Source organism: Chaetodon trifascialis, chromosome 14 (assembly GCF_039877785.1).
Source record: "Chaetodon trifascialis isolate fChaTrf1 chromosome 14, fChaTrf1.hap1, whole genome shotgun sequence".
Lineage (NCBI taxonomy): Eukaryota > Metazoa > Chordata > Actinopteri > Chaetodontiformes > Chaetodontidae > Chaetodon > Chaetodon trifascialis.
The window spans coordinates 9046653-9067441 of record NC_092069.1 but is presented as its reverse complement, the minus strand read 5'-3'; positions in this window follow the sequence as shown (position 1 = coordinate 9067441).

The window sequence follows — 20789 nt, the reverse complement described above, 5'->3', positions numbered from 1 at the left end:
TGCATGTATACGTCATTAGTTGCGAGTGTGAGAGACGTATGCGTGCTTTGCAGACATGCAACTGTTAAGGCCTTTTAAAAGGATTATGAGATGGGGAATCATTTCAACCATTTTAATTAAACTCAGAAGTGGAGTTTATGTGGGAACATGAGAGAATAAAAGAAAGTAATTCCAGAGAAAATGCAAAAAAGAAAAATGGGTCCCCAGAGAAACATGTCTTTAAGAAAGGGAGTAATTTGGAAAAGTCCACTCCGCATTGAAGGTACAGTTTGTCTGGACTGTTGAGATTTTTAATTACTGGAATGATGAACGATGAACGATGTCCCATTACAGAAAAATCAGCAGATATCCCTATTTTCCACACACAAAGCATATATATATATATATATATATATATATATATATATATATATATATATATGATCAATTCATCTTAGATATACAGTCCTACAGCCCTTCTCTTTGTCCAAAAACTTTGAAATAAACCTGAATTTGGCTTTTTGGATCTTAATGAGCCCACATATTACTAAATACCCAAAAGTCCAAATTCAGTTTAATACATTGTAACTGTGTCCACATTTGGAATAATGTCATTTCTTCAAAAGGATGTAATGGAGTGTGTGGGTGTGCCATGTGTCTGTAAAGCTAATATTATGACAGAATGAAATAAAGGACCAAATAGGATTTCTTAGCAGCCACACTGATTAATTAGGAGCTTCAATTAACATGGGCCTTCATTAGTGCGTGCGTTAGCCTCAAGGCATTTTGTATCCGGAGGAAGTAAATTTCTATCCACCATAACTCTTTCACTCTACATCATGACTCTGTCTCTCAGTTTCGCCTTGTCCTGGTGTTGGTCCCTGTCTTCTCTCCTCTCCTCTCGTCTGATCATCCACGATGAAAACAGATTTATAGCAACATGAACTGTTTTGGCCACTGGGGGGCAGCAGAATAAGCAGCAAACACAACATTGACATATTATCACTTTATGAAGTTATGATGGCTGTCATGCAGCTAACAGTTGCCTATTTACACATTAGCATTATGCTGTTGTGTTTGTGGCTAAGTGGGAATTATCCAGTTCTTTAGGCACTAAATGCTCCACTTTATTCACCAGGTCATCGCTAACAACGCTAACTGTCTGTCCGCGGTTTGCTGTGTGCTGTTACATGCAGTTATTAGACCCAGTGTTAATGCAAGAATATTAGAATATTAGTTCAGCTTTAACGTATTAGTTAGAGTAGGGCTGGGCCGATAGAATGATAGCAATATGTCTTGCGATAGACACATCATCAATATCAATATAAAATGCAATAAAGCATTCAATAATTTTTTTTTCTTCGTCGGAAGAAACCCGAAGTTGCGAAGCAAGGTTGGTTGCATGAACAAAGGCACTCGCTCTCAGGTAACTGAGCAACGTAGGAAGTAATCGCTAATCAGTGAGAGAGACACGCTAACACGCCAATCATGTAACAGTATCAAGTTCGGTTGCGCCATCTCGTTGTCACGTGTTTGATGCTCCGCGAGGAGTGAGATGAGAAATAGAAAGCGCTGCAGCGAGCGAAGAAATCGTCGATAGAACAGGGAAAGTCAGCTCGCCGGTATAGAGTTTTTTGGATTTTATAAGTCGGACCGTCGTCAGACCAATGTGGTCTGTAACTTATGCAAGACTTTCGTGACCGGTAATACCACAAACTTATTTAACCACCGTAGCCGCGCTGACTCTTTGGAGCACAGCCGTATTCGCCAACGTCCAACAACATCTGCAACCGCAGCACCACCGCACAAGCAACTGACCACCATGCAGAGGTATCTGCTTCAGTGCCTGATGACAAATCATCTAAAAGGCACAAAGACGTAACGGAGGCAGCGGCATATCATATAGCTAAAGACATGCTTCACTGAGCACTGTGGAGAAGCCAGGTTATAAACATCTCTTACACGTAGTTTTTTGTTTTTTTTTTTAAACACGCAATAAAAATATAATTGAATAGTTCATGTATGTTTAGAATAAGAAGAGTGACTAAAGTTGTTCATATGTCTAGGCTGGTTTTATAGTTCAGTCAGTGTTACTGTGCTGTCTATCATGTTTGTTTGTTTGTTTGTATGTTACAGATGTCAAGTTTCTGCTATGTTTCCAAAATACTGCACATATTTGAAAACATTTTATTCAGCAGAAGGTGAATCAGCTTCTGAACTTTCTGCACTAAACCTGCAGAAAAAAAGTTCTCAGGTTTCTCTCTGTTTACATTTTTACACTTTTTTTTTACATTTATTATTTGAGTGTTTTCCATGGTTGTGTTGACATTTCCTTTCTGCCTTGATAGCTGAGGGGATTATAATCAGAGGAAGGTTAAATTTAAAATAAAAATATTTAAATTGAATGTATTTTTCTCCTGATCCTTATTTTAAATAGGTCATAAAAAATATCAATAATTATCGATATCGACCAATATAAAACACTTATATTGCAATAGAGTTTTCAGCCATATCGCCCAGCCCTAAATTAGAGTGTTACATGCACAGTGAAGAGATACAGAGGCATTTCTGGAGTCACAGGGTGAAAAAGGAAGTAATGACATGCAGGTGTGATTGCAGCCTGCAGCATATTTTAGGAATATATTTAAGGAGAGGAGTGATGTGCTCTGCTGGAGTAGATGAGGGTCAAGTATGTGGCTAAAATGATCCCTGCTAGCTGTTAATGTGGTAATGGTCATTCATTGTCCCAGTGCACTTTATTTTTAATTGATCTTCTATTATTTAGCACCAGTTCATTAAGCTGTAGGAGAAGAACATTGTGCACAGCTATAATCTCACTGTCATGTCTCGACACAATCGCCCTTGTTAGCGGCGCCTCTGCGGTGTTCTGCAGGTTGTGAATATGCACTGAATCTCCCATCTTAAAATCTATTGTGACATCAAGTTATTACATTGTCAGAGGAAAGTTTCTGAAAACTTTGACAGAGTGCAAAATGAATCATTAGTGACTCTCACAGGATTTGCTCTGGAAAATTTCTGTACTGTCTGAAACAGAGGCAGTTATTTTTGTCACATTGGTAGCCAATTAAATTCTACTGTAGGTGTTAAGCATTTTGCTGCAGAGCATCCCATCCTGTCTCAGACAACAGCACAAAACAAGCAGCCCTGAAGCACGATGTGTTACAATAACAATGACATTAAAGACAGTTGTTTTGCCAGTTGCCCATTTTACTGATTTGGCTCATAAATGAACAAGCGAAGACTCTACTTATGCAATGGTCTGATACGTGCCTCGATCGGGAACTTTCATTGAAAGAACATGTTACAAGAACACGGTGCAGCACAGTGAAACTCTCAGAGCCTTTCAAGAAGTTTCTGTAGCAGTTCTGTTTATGTAGGTTTGTCATTCTAAAAAGTTTGGATATCACATATATCAAACTTTCTAGTCGAGACTATTTCTGTTAAAAGTTGACGTCCTAAAATAGGGACATGTACAAAAAGTACTTTTTTTTTTCCATGAAAACATGGTCTCAATGATTATTGCATGTTGCTGTTGTGTTGGTTTTGTATTACTGGAAACTCCATCATACTCAATTTCAGCCCTTTGAGGAAACACTGCATACAGGAATCAGAATGAAGCTAAAGCTTTACTGTTCACAGATTTCATGAGCTGATTTTCTATTGTCAAAATAAGAGCTCAGAAAAGGTTTGGAAGAGTTATTGTCTCTTTATTAATATTAAAATGACATTCCTTAATTAATAATCACTGTTTCACTAACAATGAGACATTAGTACAATTATTGTTTTAGCGCCATTGAGAACACTGTTATCTCATTTTGGTTTCCTTTGTGTGTCACTTCTGCTCAATCTGATGGAAAAATGCTAGATTATATCGCAGCATGAAATGTAACTGAAGCTTTTGGAGCTTTTTGTAGTAATGGCAACTGATAAAAAGTTCATTGGAAGAAGTACTTCCAAAATATGAGCCTGTTCAAATAAAACCAGAAAACCTTTAAGTAAAAAAGCCATGTGACACGAAGTAAAACTATTTACAGGAAATCTTTGTTTTGAGAACATTTGCAGTAATTTTACTAAAATAGAATATTCACAGTTCACTTATTCTGCTTGAAATGAATTTACATTTTTTAAGCTAAAGCATATATCATGCAGGAGAGCCAATGAAATCAAAGGGAATGCTCAAAGTTGCCAAATTTAATGTGTGCTGATTGGCTCAACTTATGCATTGAGCTGCCGGTAGCCTTTGAGCGGTGCAGTGGATTCAATTACTTTTCTTCAGTCTTTATCTAGCTAATATTATGCTAACTAGTGAATGAGGTGGCAAAACACCCTTTCATTCATCATTCACTCCTCTGATGGTTTATTTGTGATGCATTTCCAAAGCAACATTACAAAGCCAGCTTGTGTTGCATCCACAATGCCTGCGGGCAAAGAAAGCTCGCTTAGCTACGTTTTCACAGCCTGTTAGATGAGCTTGACCTCTGCCTGCACTGCAACTTTTCCTCCGAATGGATCTTTTTCATTTGTTTGGAACAAGTAAGGAAATGAAATCATTTAATCATTGTCAAGAAAGTGAAAACAGACAAGAGGGAGGGGTAAGGAGGAGGGTTGGGTTGCACTTGGAGACTTTGGTCTGGGCATTTGCGTACTGCTACAGGAAAACGGGAGCCGCGGAGATGGGGGTGGGGTACTATTTGTTTTCATTCACCTGTGTTGCTTAATGCCATACCAGTTACAACCTACTACATCCATGGTATCTCCTAATACTACTTAGATGGTGTTTGGCTGACTGCCATATAATATTCTCAACATGAGGAACTTATTGTTGAAGTCAGTCTAACATTTGATTATGTGGTCAGTTATGTGACTAATGTATGGAATCTTGCCACCGTGGGAACAACAGTTCAACCTTCAAAACAAGCTGCAACTTAACCGTGCATGTGCACACGAGTGGTAACGAACAGCACGACACCTCTGAACAAGACTGACTTTTTGTGGTTCTTTACTTCACACCATGCAGTCTCACAGCATTTATAGCCCTAAGTTTCGCTGCCCCCTGGAGGAGATCTCAGTACAGTACAAAGCACTCAAGCCTACTGCTACCGCTAGCAGAAATCAGAATCAGAAATCAGAAAAGCCTTTATTGCCAAGTTCGGTTTTACACATACGAGGAATTTGCTTTGGTGAAGTTGGTGCATGACACTGGAATTTCCCCTCGCGGGACGAATAAAGGCATATTGACACATCTAGTAAAAAATAAGCTGTTAAAGTAGTAAAAAATATAGCAATATAAATATATATACACAAGCCTTTTTTTTTTTTTTTTTGAAACACAGACTGTTTTTCAGAAAGTCCAAGCAGAGTCCAAGCAATGTCCGGGGTGGGAGGGATCAGCCATACCAGCTGCAGTAACAAAACAATGTGCCAGCTATGTCCTAATTGTAGATAGGGCCTGTTTTTACTCATATCGATGTTTTCCTGACTGTTAAAGTTGAAGTATTAAATCATTACATATTTTTTGAATTTGTTAGTGCATCTTCAGAACAGTGTGTATGTGTATGTGTATGTGTATGTGTATGTGTATGTGTATGTGTATGTGTATGTGTATGTGTGTGTGACTGTGAAGTTAATATTTTGACAGATTGACACAGATGCTTGAATTGAATTATTTAGCAGCAGGACTGATTAATTACTAGCCTCAATTAACATGGACCCTCATTAGCATGTGCATCAGCTTTGTGACTTCCTGAGGCCGGAGTGAGTAACTTTTAATAGCTCGCACCACCAACCTCTCTCTGTCTCTCTCTCTCTCTCTCTCTCTCTCTCTCTCTCTCTCTCTCTCTCTCTCTCTCTCTCTCTCTCCAAACCCAGTGTTTTTGACTCTTTCTTCCCTCCAGTGTTTCCTCCCAACATCTGTTCCTCATCTCTGTTTATATGTATGTGTGACTGATTTGTTTTTATGCATGTGTGTATATGTGAGCAAGCCTCACTGTGTGTGTTCGCTTGTTTGGGTCCCTATTCTCCATTCTAATTAAGGTGATGGTCTGTGAAATCGCTAATTGCCGCCTCTTTGACCCAGCTGAGGTTTTAAGGGGCTGTGTTTGTGTTTGTGTGTATGTGTGGGAGTGAGAGTTTGAAAAAAGCTGAACAAATTATTTTAATCAAAAGTAATATTTAATCAATTGTTGGCAACCTTGTATCTAATGAAACTATGTCAGCTTGTGTGGGCAAACTGTCATTGTTCTTTCTAGATAACAAAGAAATGCATTTGCTAATGTTCTCATTCACTAATAGCCAAAACAACCACAGTGGACCATTAGGAAACAGAGGAGTCAGTTTCTCAACAGCTGTAGTGAACAGACAGCATTTCATAGTGACCAGTGTCGGTTCACCTTTTCTTTACTTGCAGTAACTTGCAGGTTGGTTGCAATGGATCGTGGGAAAGAGGTGATCAGTAGTGTACATGAACGCACACTGAATCACCAGCATCTCTGACTTAATGCTTTTTGCATTTTACACTATTTACATGCTTACACTGGTGACTGAAAGCAGCTGTGAAATCATCTGTGATATATAATGTGTTACTTTTGGCTGAAAGTCTAGTGAAAGACTCCAAACATAGGACCAAAGCTTGGCTTGATCATTATACCAGTACCCAAGAATCTCCTCCCCTCAGAACTAAACCCCTACCAGCCAGCTGCACTCACCTATAAAAACGATGTGCATGGAAAAAAAAAAAAAAGGTGCTTAACATCATCCTTACAATTGTCAGACCACAAATGGACTCCTATCAGTTCATCTATAAGACCAAAAGGGGGACTGAGGATGTTGTTGCATGTCTCCTTCACTCCCCCCTACAACTCTTCCTGCCACAATCAACAGCTTTGCCAGACTCCTCTTTGTTGACTTTAGTTCTGCTTTTATCTCCATTCAGTGTGACCAGATGATCAGGAAACTCCACCACCTCAGCGTCCCCCAACTTCTCCTCCATTTCACAAAGCTTTCTCAGTGACACCACAAACAGATAGAAGGGGCACTGCAACATCCCTAAACATCAGTACCAACACTACAGCCCCACAAGGTTGGGTCCTGTGCCCCCCCTTTAGCCTCAACACCAATGCAAACACAGCACAGCCCACAACTCCACCCACAACCTTACCTGCATCAACAATGACACTGCTGAGATGGTGGAGTGCTTCAAATATCTCAGACTCACCCTGGACAATAAACTGAGCTTTGAACAACACACCACTGATATCTACAAACACTGCCAACAAAGACTCCCTGCCATCCTCAAACTCAAAGCACTTTGTTTTCACCCTCTTTCTGTTGCTGCTCTACAAAAGTGTAATTTAACCCATTCTCCTCTCTTGTTCCTGCTGTTTCTTCACCATGTTGTCTGCCGCCAGCAGGAACAAGCTCATTCGCATTACACATGACGCCCCCAAAATTACTGGCATCCCCATCCCAAACCTCTCACAGTTGAAGACAAAAAGAAGATCTGAAGAAGCTGATGACCAAAATATGGCCACAAACATGACTAAAGCTCTCAAAATGTCACTGGACTGAAGCAAAGGCAATATTTCAACTCTGCTAAACCTTACGAGGTAACCCCTACCCCCCTTATTACCCCTCTTCCCTGCTATCTTGTCTGCTTTATGCCACTTTATGGTCAGTATAAACTGTACCTGAGAGCTGTTAGCAGATTCTCTCCTTTATTGAGCAGGATATTCCATTTAAATGATCTGCTGCCAGACTTTTGAGAATATATGGCTTCTTTACCTGCACTGTAATAGTGTACAATTCCAATGACAGTGGAGTATTGCATGATAGAGCCCAAAAGACAGACCTGGAATAGCAAATGTTTCTTAAAGGTTGGGTGAGTACATGTATGTCACACAGAGGTACCCTTCATTTATCGCAGGTTTGTCTGAATGAATGTGTAATGTTGTTTTAATTATGTGTAATTCTTGAAAAGTGTCCAAAATATTTGGAGGAGAGGATACAAACAGTTCATTTGCACGTCTAATGCGATTTACACAGTGTGAAAGTCAATGTGGGATATTGAACTGCATGTGTAATATTTAGAGAGGGAGAACAGGTAATCAAAGCATGTCTTAATCAGGCATCTATTCAGAGACAGCAGCTCCTACAAAGAGAGGATGATGTCGGGAGAAGCAAAACCACAGGAGAATGTGTGTTTCTCAAACTGTGTGAATGTTTTTTTTTATAATCTGAGCACTTCAGCTCTCAAGAATTAACAACTTTAGAGGTTTTGGAGATGCTATGGATTGATTCACAACCAGTCAACCCAGGGGTGAATTCATGAATCCCACCCCCCCACCCCACCCGGGTTCGCCTACAAAATGTTGCTGAGCAAGACCAAAAGACTTCTAAACAACCACAAAGACATGCAAAGCTACCACAGACAGACACAAAACGTCAACAAAGAGATGTAAAAAGCCCACAAAGTGAGACAACCAGACAGATACAAAACGATGACAAAGTAACTAAAAAAAACCACTAGAAACTAGAAAACTAGAAAGAGATGTTTCCATGTCTGTGCCAAGAGTCCATAGTCTCATAATCCATCCATGGTCAGCCCTCAATGAAATGACCTTTTCCCTCAATTTCTTTCATTTTTCCCATCCTATGTTCTGCCTCTGCTACGGTCCACATTTATTTCCAGTCAGGAAGTAAAAGTGCTCTGCTTGTAGATGTGAGCTGAATTTTAAACTTCCTGTAAAGCTGCATGGAAGCACAACTCCACAGAAAAAAAGGCAGAAGGACAAATTCTGTGTGTTGTAGGAGATAAAACTTCCTATCTGTCTAGTCTCTAAATGTTTATTGTAGCTTTCCAAGTTGGTTATTACTGTATCTCTTATGCAGTTTTGAGGAATTTTATCTTTTTCTGCTGTCCTAAGAATATTGCAGCTCATAAATCTCAGAGACACAGACGCACTTGTTCAGTCACACATACACCCACACATGCACACATAGGCAAACAATGGCACGGTGACGGCAGCACCCTTGAACAAACACACACACATTCAAGCACACACACTAAAGTGTGTCAATAATAGATAGAGGAAAGCATCGATCAAACCAATGGATTAATGTAAAACACTTCCTATGAGACTAGAGATCTATCCTGCACACACTCACAGAGTAACACACACATTTCCTCCACAAGCTTCACAAGCGCATCCAGACAGCCACTCCTGAATACACAGCAACACCCCATACACAGTGGTGTGGTGATGACAGCATTATGAAGTGGTGTACTCTGGCCCATCATCGGATTATCGTTCATCATATAGAAGCTAGAGGGCCAGTAGCTCTCCATTGAACAGAGTCAGAAAAAGACAAGGAGGGAAAAGAATGGACACAGAGATGGAAAGGACATTTGGCAAACAAAAAATGAATTGCATCAGCTGTGAATCACTCCGTATCCTGGAAAGACATGTGTGATCATTTGCGTGTGTGTGAAGGAGAAAGAGAGCGACAGGAAGCGAAAGAGAGAAGGCAGACTTAGATGATGAGAGACAGGCGAGCAGACAGAAAGGGAGAGGGAGAGGCTGCAGTTGTAGATAAAAAGCAGACGTGAGCTGTGATTTTTCTAAATGCCGTGTCCTTGTGTTTCCTGGATCTGTCTGCCTCTGAGCTCTATGTTTCCTCTGACTAACTAGACTATCTGGCTGGATGAACATGAATGAATCTTCACATGTAGTTCGTCCAGTCGTATTCTGCCATGAGAGGGGGATAGACAATTATCCATGATGTCACTGCTCTTTATCTGAAGCTTGGCTTCTTAAATATGCTATATATAGATTAGGGCTGTCACAGCAGAGGGACATAAATAGTTGTGTAGCCAATTAACAAAAGAGCTTGACAGACTAACCTCCACATGAACTGGCTCTGAATATTTGATAATGGGTTAACACTATTTACCAATTAACACTAATTATTACAATCTGGAGTTTGAGGTGGCAAACTCACAGCAATGAGGATTAAACAAACGAGATATGGTGTGCTAACTAGTGAGCTTTCCTTAGCAGTCTATGTGCTAAGCTGGGCTCATACCTCACTGGTTGTAGCTTCGTTTCTAGTGTACAGATATGACAGTGGTCTCAGCCAAAAAAACCCCCCCAAAAAACTAATGAGAGTTGCTCCCAAAATGTCAAACGATTCAGGTAACTTTGTGAGTAAAACTGTATCTTAATCAATGCAATGGATGGCCAAAATAAGTTGTGCTAAACTCTTTCTCGTTTAAATGCTTTTACCTGAAGTTAACACACATCTTGAAAACTTTAGACCCATTTGTGCTGACTTGTGCAGTCTCTTGATTGTGCCATAAAGCTTTTCAGCTGGACAACCTGTGTACATGAACTGTGCTAGAGGTCAGCAGAGGCTGACAGTCGTTCTTTGTTTACTTCCTATGATGACGGCTCGATGGGACGTTAAAATGATACGCGCAGTTCCTCTCAAATGGTCAAATCTGAGCTTGTTTTGGCCAAAGGAAAACCTACACTTTGCTTTTGAATTAACAGAGCGCACATTTAGCCCGTGCCAGCATCGCCTCTGTCTCTCTACGACACAAGCCCATTCAGTCTACCTTCCCTGCCTCTCTCCTCGTACGCCAGCCCCTGCCTCACTCTCTGTCTTTTCATTCTGATGTTTTCTCAACTCTTCCTCTCCTCTCCTCTTTTCACCTCCTCCGTCGCCCTCACTCTTCCCCTTCTTGTCCTCTCTGTCTCTGTTCCTCCTCCCTTCCCTCCTCTCCATCCCACTCCTTTCCATTCTCTCGTCACATTTCTCTCCCTGCTCGCTCGTTCACTGACTCCCTCCCTTCCTCCTTTCATCTCTCTCTGCATTGCAGTATCTGTGTCAGCCATCGGCAGAAGAGGGTGTCTGCTGTGTGTGTGTGTGTGTGTGTGTGTGTGTGTGTGTGTGTGTGTGTGTGTGTGTGTGTGTGTGTGTGTGGACACGCGCGCTGCAGTAAGCAGCTGGACAGGAACTGAGATGGATAGTGTTTGTCCTCCTTTCCTCTCCTCCCTCTTTTTTCATCCATCCTCTCTTATCATTTTTATCTACTCTTGCTTCATCCTTTATTTCAATCTCCCTTTCTGTAATATACTTTTATCTCGTCTTTTCTCCTATCGTGTCATGATGTACCCTCTGTTTTCTTTGTCTCTCAAACTCTCCTGTCTTTTCCCCCATTACACCCTCTGATCCATTTTCTCTGCTCATCATCGCCTCGCCTTCTCCTTCACTACCTCGCTTCCTCTCTTGTTTAAAGGTTTAAAGCCTAAAAGTTTGTTATACTGACATTTCCAGAACAGACTGCTTAATCACAAGCTCACATGACCAGCACAAGACCACCCACAATGCTGACCAAGCGAGAATATGCATCCCTCCCCATCAGCAGTCACTGCACTCGCCTCCTGCTGAGAGTGAACTTCAGGCCTCTGGTATCCTTCCTCTCCTCCTGTCTGGCAGACTGGCCAGGTCCAGCTCAGCCCCCTTTGATCCACTGTGCAGTGACTAATCAGCCACCAGGAACACCTGAGTTCTTCTGCCTTGCTGAGTCTGCTGCCTGAGGGCCGTTCAGTCTGTTTTTCTGTGTTCATGCAGACGTGGAAACCTCTTCTTTCCAGCTTCTGTACTGACGAATCAAGAGCCCTGAGGTGCAGCAGCCATAGTTGAACCATTGTATTGAGAACGTCGTTAATGACGCAGTTCAGTATTGCTTCAACTTTAGCCAAACCCAAATGTTTAAGCCAAAAAAAGAAGAAAAAAAAAGAGCACAGGGTATTAACAGTCTGCAAGTGTATGATGAGTTCTTACCCATTCATGGCTTATTTTTAATTAAGCGCATTTTCTGCCTTCAATGATGTACCAGTAATGATCATCTCTTTCAGACAGATGGCATCCTGCAGGCACACTGGTGCATCAGAAGTTCATCAATAATATGTTTTTTCATAAATATTCTCTTTGCATTGGAGAGCGCCAACAAGTGAAGTGAAGGGACACAGCCCCAATTTAAACATAGAGGCCGGTTTGCTCGTCGGGTTGCTGCTGTATGAAGTCTTCTGTGGATCCAAAGGGAGTGTTCAAACGTCTAATGTCTAATCAGGGTTATCTTAGCTTGGGCTTGGAGATTTCTTCACAAAGAGTTTAAAAAATGTTGGTATGGAGCTTAAAAGACGTGAGGAAGGGTCATGCAAAATGATTTTATTGGTTGCATCATTGGAAATGTAGGAGTGTTTTTGGAGCTTAACCATATGGACAAAAAAATAAAAATAAGATAATGATAATGATAAGATAAGGTCTGTTTTAACCCTTCATCATAATAGATCATTTTTAATGTCACAGCAACAGAATCTTTGGTTTTCACAGCTTACATATTTTCAAAAAATAGCCAAGTTTCCATCCAAATGTAACACAAATTTGAACCCAATTAAAAAAAAAAAAAAAAGAAGAAGAATTATTAATGTGCATTTCCAACCATTTCTGCAAAGCTAATATTAGGAGCTGGTTCATTGAGATAAAGAGCTGGCGCTGCAAATTCTCCAGTTGGATGGCATTTAACTTTATAGAAGAAGAGGGTCCAACACCCCCATTCCCAAAGGGGCCATAATGGAAATACGCCTCGGGGCTTTATTGTGTTATCCTGACTTTTCCTTTCATGTCAGCATTCAGTGCCCCGACAGAGCTGGTGTTTTTTAAAATGAAATTGTCTAATGAAAGCAAACACTAGATGGTGTAATTAAAAAAGCACCAGTCAAAGCTCAAATGAATGAAAAACAGTGTGGGAAATGCATTGATGTTTGTTCCCTGTATTCATTTGATGAAGGTTACAGTCTCCTCCTCACTCCACACAGGTCTGTCCACGTTGAGATTTCAGATGTTTTTGTCTGCTGCGATTCTTCAGTGGAGCGTCAGAGTCGCATGTTTCTAGTACATTTTTATTTAGTATGTCTCTGTTACACTTCGTTGCATTTTGCCTTTATCGACATCAGTTTACATGCAAATGCACATAACAACAGGTGGATGGAAATGCACGTAATCATTCCATCCCATCTGAGAGATCTTTCAAACCTTATCATCAGACCAAACATTGACATTCAGTGATTCTGGAAAACCTTCGATTATTTTCAGTGATGTTGCTGAGATTCCACTTCCTATGAGACTGTATAGATACAGACTGTGACGCCAGCGCAAGTGTTTTTCGCTCGCTCGCGTAGATTCTGCTTTAACATCACTTATGTCATTACTGGAGAGTATTTGTTCATTGAAAGATTCATCTCTTGATGGAAAAGGCATTCTTACCTCTGTCCCTGCTGGCTTTGCCCAGACTTTTGCTCTCCTGCTATGTCATATAGTTTGTTGATCTGACTAGTTGAAGTTAGCCTGTGGTAGACAGTAATAGATAGATGGCTCAATCAATCAATCAATCAATCAATCAATCAATCAATCAATCAATCAATCAATCAATCAATCCATCCATCCATCCATCCATCCATCCATCCATCCATCCATACATCCATACATCCATACATCCATCCATCAAGTATTTTTTGAAAGTACTTTCTATGGACAGCTTCCCACACGGTCCTGTTCAGCATATCACCTTGCACATAATATAAAATTGTATGGCAACCACAATACAGTTAAGCTATGATTAAGATTAGGCAGTTAAAACACTTAAACATCCAGGAAAATGGATGACTAATAATAATAATAATAATAATAATGAATTAGCGTCTAGGGTGGTCACTACAGAGGTTCCACATTATTATACAAATGCAAATTCATTCTTACCTGTTAATTTGAAGTTAAAGGGCCATGCAAAATATTTTGGTTTTAGTTTCTTTGTGCCATGAAAGTGTTTTTGTGCATTTTTAATACTTATCTGTTATAAATTATTCATAGACAGCAACCAGGGAAATATTTGTCATCTGTTTTCCTGCTCCATCTCTCCAACATTGTAACTAATTTCATGTCCCATTATGCCCTCATTATTTTCGAATCCTGCTGTTTTTTGGCACAAACATGCAGATGCAGACCAAACCATCAGAAACCCAGCTGGACTAAACATAGCTAATGATTGAGGTAGCATTGTTGTTATTATCCAGTCAATTTCTATCCCTTCTCTCTCTCTCTCTCTCTCTCTCTCTCTCTCTCTCTCTCTCTCTCTCTCTCTCTCTCTCTCTCCACTCCTACACACATGCATATGCACACGGTGCTGATTTTTAATGACCACTCAGATAGCATAGCTAAACATTGTGGGTGTTAATGGCAGGGTGACAGCACACCCTCACACCCACTGAGACGTAAATGATCATGACACTGCGGCCTGATGAGTGTGGCAATGTGTATGGGTCAGGTACAGGATACAGTGTCGAAACAGACTTTGCCTCTCGTTTCGAAAATAGAAACTGCTCTGTTTCTAATTCCATAACATGCCGAAGCAGACTGTTTCCATAAAATGAAATGACCTACCACCTGCTCACATTTTAGAAATGACAGGGACGGTTAAAAGCCTAGCCTCGCTGGCGCTGAGTGTAAAGTTAAAGTAAATTGGTTGGGTATTAGAGTGCAAGTCCATGTAATGACTTGCTGTACGGATTTTAGGATATGCCTTAAAGCTCACAGGCAGCCGGTGAACTGATGCTCCCTCAACCCTTTGCCCCCAACCTGGACTCCAGCAGGAATGCTCTGGAGAGGTTTGCTGTAGTCAGCCTTAATTAAAAAAAAAAAAAGCTTTCTGATAGAAATCTTGACTCTATTTTCAAGTTGCTATAATGAAGAGCGGCACAAAATTACACTTATTAGACATCATAAAAGTGACAGGAGACAGATAGCAAAACAAAAAATTACCCTGACATTTAATCCTTAATATGGGTCAATCTCCAAAAACAATGGATAATACAGAAAAGTGGCAACATTTCGTTTTTCCCTTCCTGCCAAAGAAGTTTGTGGTTTTGAGTGAAATGTCTCAACAAGTAATGGGTAGATTTCTATGACATTTGGTTCAGATGTGTTCTCCTCAGGATGAATCATAAAACCTTTGGTGACTTTTTATGTAGTGCCATCCTCAGATCAACATTACACAACTGTGTTCACAGGTTGAGTAGTACTCCTCATGACCAGTAAACTGGCCTTTATGTTTCAATAAGTGGTGATGTGTTGAGCTTTTTAGCTTCATGTCAGTAGATATTTGAAGCTCCTCAAGGCTCTAAGTGGTCATGTCTTACAGCACTGCAGCAATACGATGTGACAGTGATGCAGACACCACAAGACAACGCGTCAGGAGGCAAATTCAGGTCAGCATTTAGATGAGTCAGTCAAATGGTGCACGTTCATCTCATGTTGACCAACACTTGCTCGTTGGGTGTTACTGCCTTGCTAAGCTACTGTATGTTTTGCCTCATTTGTATGCAACAGTCTCAGCTCAATCACACTCCATCAGCAAAACTTGTCCAACAGCAATCATTTCTCATCACGTATTGAGTGATGCTTGCTCATCTGCTGTTACGCTCTCATAACCTGATTGGGCAGGAAAGCAGATTTTTGCAACAGATGTGAAATTAACTACTATGGTGAGACACTGCAAGACAGCTAATCTAGCTATAACAAAACATTAGCGTGGATCTCTTCCCCATGACCACACATTGGATGACTGAGGTGACTGTCCTGATCGTTGCAGGACTGTCATAAGTTGAGCTTGAGCGGCAGCTGATGCTGGACACGTCACTCTGAAATGTGCGACAGCGTCTGAATTTGTCTGTATATGTGGTTCTCATTCTGCTCTGGCTGACCCTCTTCCTTTGCATGTCACGTCAATGCTCAACATTTTGCTGTAAATCGCACCCAGGGAGACTTCCAATAAAACTCAATAAAATACAAAGAATATACTGGTTTTTGCTGCCATGCTCTCATCTTGACAGCTATTACACCGTGCTGTCAAATTAATTTAAGAATGATCTGTATAATAGCCACTTTACATGTTTAAGCTTTTACACTGTTCACAAAGAGCTGAATTATTTCACTCTGCCTGTTATGGTCAGGACTGATGGATGATAGAACGAGACAAGTGAATGGTTCATTTTAGGAGAGATCTGTGTTCTGGCTATCAGACAGCTTCCTGACTATTTGTTCTCAGCTTAACAGAGCTCTGCTCAGACCTCCAATCCATCGATCATTCTCCATCAGTCCCCATCTCTTGCTGTCTCCCTTTCTGTTTTTCAATCATTCTATCAACCTGGAGACTTGTCTGTATTGGCTCTATTCATGATTCATTGCAGCCTTTCCTCTATCTACTTATATCGAAGTGCATTCACTGTATCTTCTCTGCCTCATGTCAGTCATGGCCTTTAGGATGACCAGAGCGGCAGCTAGACAGACAGGTGCAGAGTTCCATTTATCTTTCATTCAATCTCTGTCAACTTACTGACACTCTGACTTGTCTCTGCCACTGAAAAGAGCCTTAAGCTACCAACCAACCAAGGTGTCCAAAGAGTCAGAGGTCACATGGAAGTCAGTCTTTTCTTCAGTGACCAAAAAAAAAAAAAAACCCAACATGGTGTTACTTATCTCTCTGGACATCAGGCTGTCACTTCTTGGTGGACAGGTTGGAGGGGACGGGGGAACTGGGCAATGATAAAAGCAATGGTTCTAACAATTTTATTTGTCATATCCACCTCAGGATGAAGAACTTTGGTGATCCTTTAACTTTTCACCAAAAATCATCATCAGCTCAAAATTGCAATATGCCCAATACTTTGATTTATGATCAAATGCCAAATGAAAAAATCAGCCTCAGCTATACTTTATGTTTAGTGCTAATCAGTTCCTGTACTGGCTAAGCAACAATAGTCAACATGGTAAATATCATATCTGCATCACTGTAAGCATATTAACACACTGTCATTAGCATGTAGCCAACAGCCCCACTGTGCCCAAGTGTGGCCTTCCAGAGCTGTTGACTGTTGGTGCGACTTGTGACAGCAATCACAAAATCATCCGTTTGTTTTTAATATTACTATTAAATTTGATTGTGTCTGGCAACACGGTGGTGCAGCAGGTAGTGTGTTTGCCTCAGAGCAAGAAGGTCGCCGGTTCGATCCCCGGGCGGGGCCTTTCTGTGCGAAGTTTGCATGTTCTTCCTGTGCATGCGTGGGTTCTCTCTGGGTACTCCGGCTTCCTCCCACAGACCAAAAACATGCTCTTTAGGTTAATTGGTGACTCTAAAATTGCGCCTCGGTGTGAGTGTGAATGGTTGTCTGTCTTGTGTGTTGCCCTGCAATCGACTGGCAACCGGTTCAGAGGCGGGGTGCCTCTCGCCCGTTGACGGCTGGGATAGGCTCCAGCCCCCCAGCAACCCCGAAAGGGATAGGCGGTATAGAAAATGGATGGATGGATGGATGGATGGATGGATGGATGGATGGATGGGTGGATGGATGGATGGATGGATGGATGGATGGATTGTGTCTGTAAAGGAATGAAGCCAAGCAGGAAAATGACGAAGCTCAGCTAAATTACAGTTTGGCAGAAGTATGACGTCCTTGGTATTGATTTTCTGTCTTCAGTGTCACTTTAGTCGCAGTCTCCTATTAATGAACATTGAGCATCTGTTTTGTCAAAAATGTGTACAGCGTGCATTACTAACTAAAGTGCTGCATGGGAGAGACACCCTGGAGGACAAAGGCAGTGTGAGTTCATAAAAAGAGAGATATTACATTGTCATCCTGTTCTTCTCAATTCTCCAGTCAATTTCTTACCAACACTTTGGATCTCTGTGAGCCACAGTTGTGTCACCTTTCGGTTGTTAAAGTCTGCAGACACAGCAGAAGACGAGGCATGTGACAAAATATTGCGAGTAAGAATTACAACCTGGCAGACAAACTCTCTGAGATCTCTCAACTATCATAACACCTCATAGCACCCTGTTACTTTTGTTTGTCAGCGATTAAGGTGGAGTTTTTTCTCTTTTCTTTTAAATGAAAGGCTCTCTGCCAGACTAGATTGCACAATGTGTCGAGAGAGACGCTGGTGAAAGTAGTTGCAATCAATATCAGTTACAGTGGGTGAATTGATGGATTTTTTTGAGCTCAGTGGGACCAATAGGACTACAGCAACAAAAGCCTATGTTACTGAAGTCCAGACCAAAGCAGACACTGACACTAATTGGATATACTGTAGTATGTGTCTTTGTGTCTGGAAGAGAGAGGAGATACCAATGCAAATGTAAGAGTGACACCATTTGGAAAACAAATCCCTTTTTAATTCAGTGTTGCAGTTTTTCCACCTCTGATGATGATGTTTGTGTTGCTATTTTGTGAAATAAAATTAATTGTTGTGAGCAGTGTTGGAAAGTAACTAAGTACATTTAGTCAAGTCAATTAATCAAATTACCAAAAAGCTATTTATGCTTACATTCACATTTTATAATCCAGCCCTGCATGACCCTGCAGACCCTTTGAGGGGGGGCCAACACCAATGCTAAGAACCACTGGACCAAATTACCCAACTGTACATAATTGTATATAAAGTTGTTTACTTAAGTGAAGGATCTGACTACTTCTTCAGCTATTGAAATATTTAGCAGAGGTCTTTAGAAGTCTTTTTTTAATTATCATTCTTTGTGAATAGGGTCACTGACATAAGGTCTAAAATATTGTCTTCTTGCACTATTGACTGTCCAGCTTGTGTTTCTCTGTTCAGCCAATTTAGCACAATCTAACTGGAAGAACTCACAAAAACTATGTCGCAAATGCGCCCCTCCTCAAGCCCTCTTGACGTTGTTCTGACCTCTCTTTTTAAAGAGGTTTTTAGTTCCTGAATATCATACATACTCTCCATTGTGAACAGCTCTCTTATCTCTGGCTGTGTGCCTGATTATATTAAACATGCGATTATTCTGCCACTCTTAAAAAAGCCAAACCTTGTCCCATTGCTTCCCAGTAACTATAGACCAGTATCCGAATTTCCTAAAGTAGTGGTTTTCGTGTCTCATCATTTGCTTGACTGAAGTGTGGTGTACCCCAGGGTTCAGTCCTTGGTCCTATTCTGTTCTCCTTGTACACGCTCCCTCTAGTTTTCTTAATTAATTGACTGAAGGGTATTTCTAATCACTGTTACGTGGACAATACACAGCTATACTTTTTTCATTTCAGATGTTCTCAGTTAACTCTCTATCTTGAAAGACTGCCAAACGGCTATCAAGGACTGGATGTCAGATAACTTCCTTGAACTTAAACCTGACAAAACAGAAGTTCTTATCACAGGCCTTGAGAGCATTTCTGATAAAGTACAGCACTGTATTGATCCCAGCCAACAAAGTGAGCCTCAAAAAACCTCAGAGTTTACTTTCACCAACATAGGAACTTTGAGTGTTACATAAACTAAGAAACTATCAAGAAACATTGCTAAATTCAAAGCTGTATATCCCTTCAAGATCTGGAAAAAAAATCATCAACTTTTTATGTTTTTATTGTTTTAAAATATTGTTATTTCCCATTTCAACTTTTCATTTCTCTTTAGTGTACAGCACCTTGTAACTCTGGTTTTGAAATATTTACTATTAAATATTTACTGATTTATTTTCATTCCAAAGTACATTCAAATAACTGGAAAGAAACACCTTCATACTTTGCCCTCACAGGAAAACGTAATACTGCTGTTGGTGAATAAAAAGAGAGCTGTTGTCAGCAACAGGGACAGTGTCCCTGGTCATGTAATATATAATAGGCATAGGGAAAGATGAGGGAGACCACTTGAATCCAGACTCAATCACTGTGTGTAAGCGGCCTGCAGTCTGTTCTTTTCTTTTCTCATCATTCCTCAAAGACAACAGTGACACACACACACACACACACACACACACACACACACACACACACACACACACACACACACACACACACACACATAATTACAGTAGTGGAGGAAAGAGAGCAACATAGCAGCATTATTAGCAGAAAGGATGGGTTATACATATGCTAAGCACACATGACCAGCTTGTCATCAGTTAAAGTTCAAACCCGTTAATCATCTCTCCCTCCTGCTCCTCTTCTACTTGCCTGCTATCTATTTTCTCTCTCTTCCTTCCTGAAGGTTATTTGGGACACAGACGCAGACACACTGTGGCACCAATTTTGCTATACATAATAATATCTGAGATAAATGCGATTCAGACTCACAGATGCCATGTGCCTTAATGATGCTTTCTTTGCTAATCTTAATAGGGGCAGTAAAGAGTAGTACAGCTAATATAGCCACACCTGAAGCACCACAGACTTGGCCACAAATGTACACACAAATCTACATCCACAGCTTTATCCAGCGTGGTCACATCCAGTGGATGCACTGTGTACTGACAGAGCTTGCCCTTTTGAAAGGAGTAATGAGCACTAAAAGCATTCTGTAAGTGTCACACCATCTCTCCTTTCTGTAGTATCTGCAGAGAGTTCCCCTAAACTGGCAGCGTGTTATAACTGGACCAACACAGGACCAAGTGTTCCTGTGGATCAGGGTAGGTGCAAAAAAATATTGCAAGGGAATGCCAAAGTAGTTAAGGAAAAAAAAAAATTCCATCATGACTCCTCAGGACTCTCTATAATCCAGTATCATCTCATTCCCAGGGTGTCTCATACTGTCAATTTTTTTACAACCTGCGTTTCAAACAGCCGCACAAGGTGCCCTTTAGCGTGTGTGTGATGCACACCAGGCTTTCAACTGACGGCACTGTAAGCCTATCTGTGGCAATGTTTGATGCTCCAAACAAG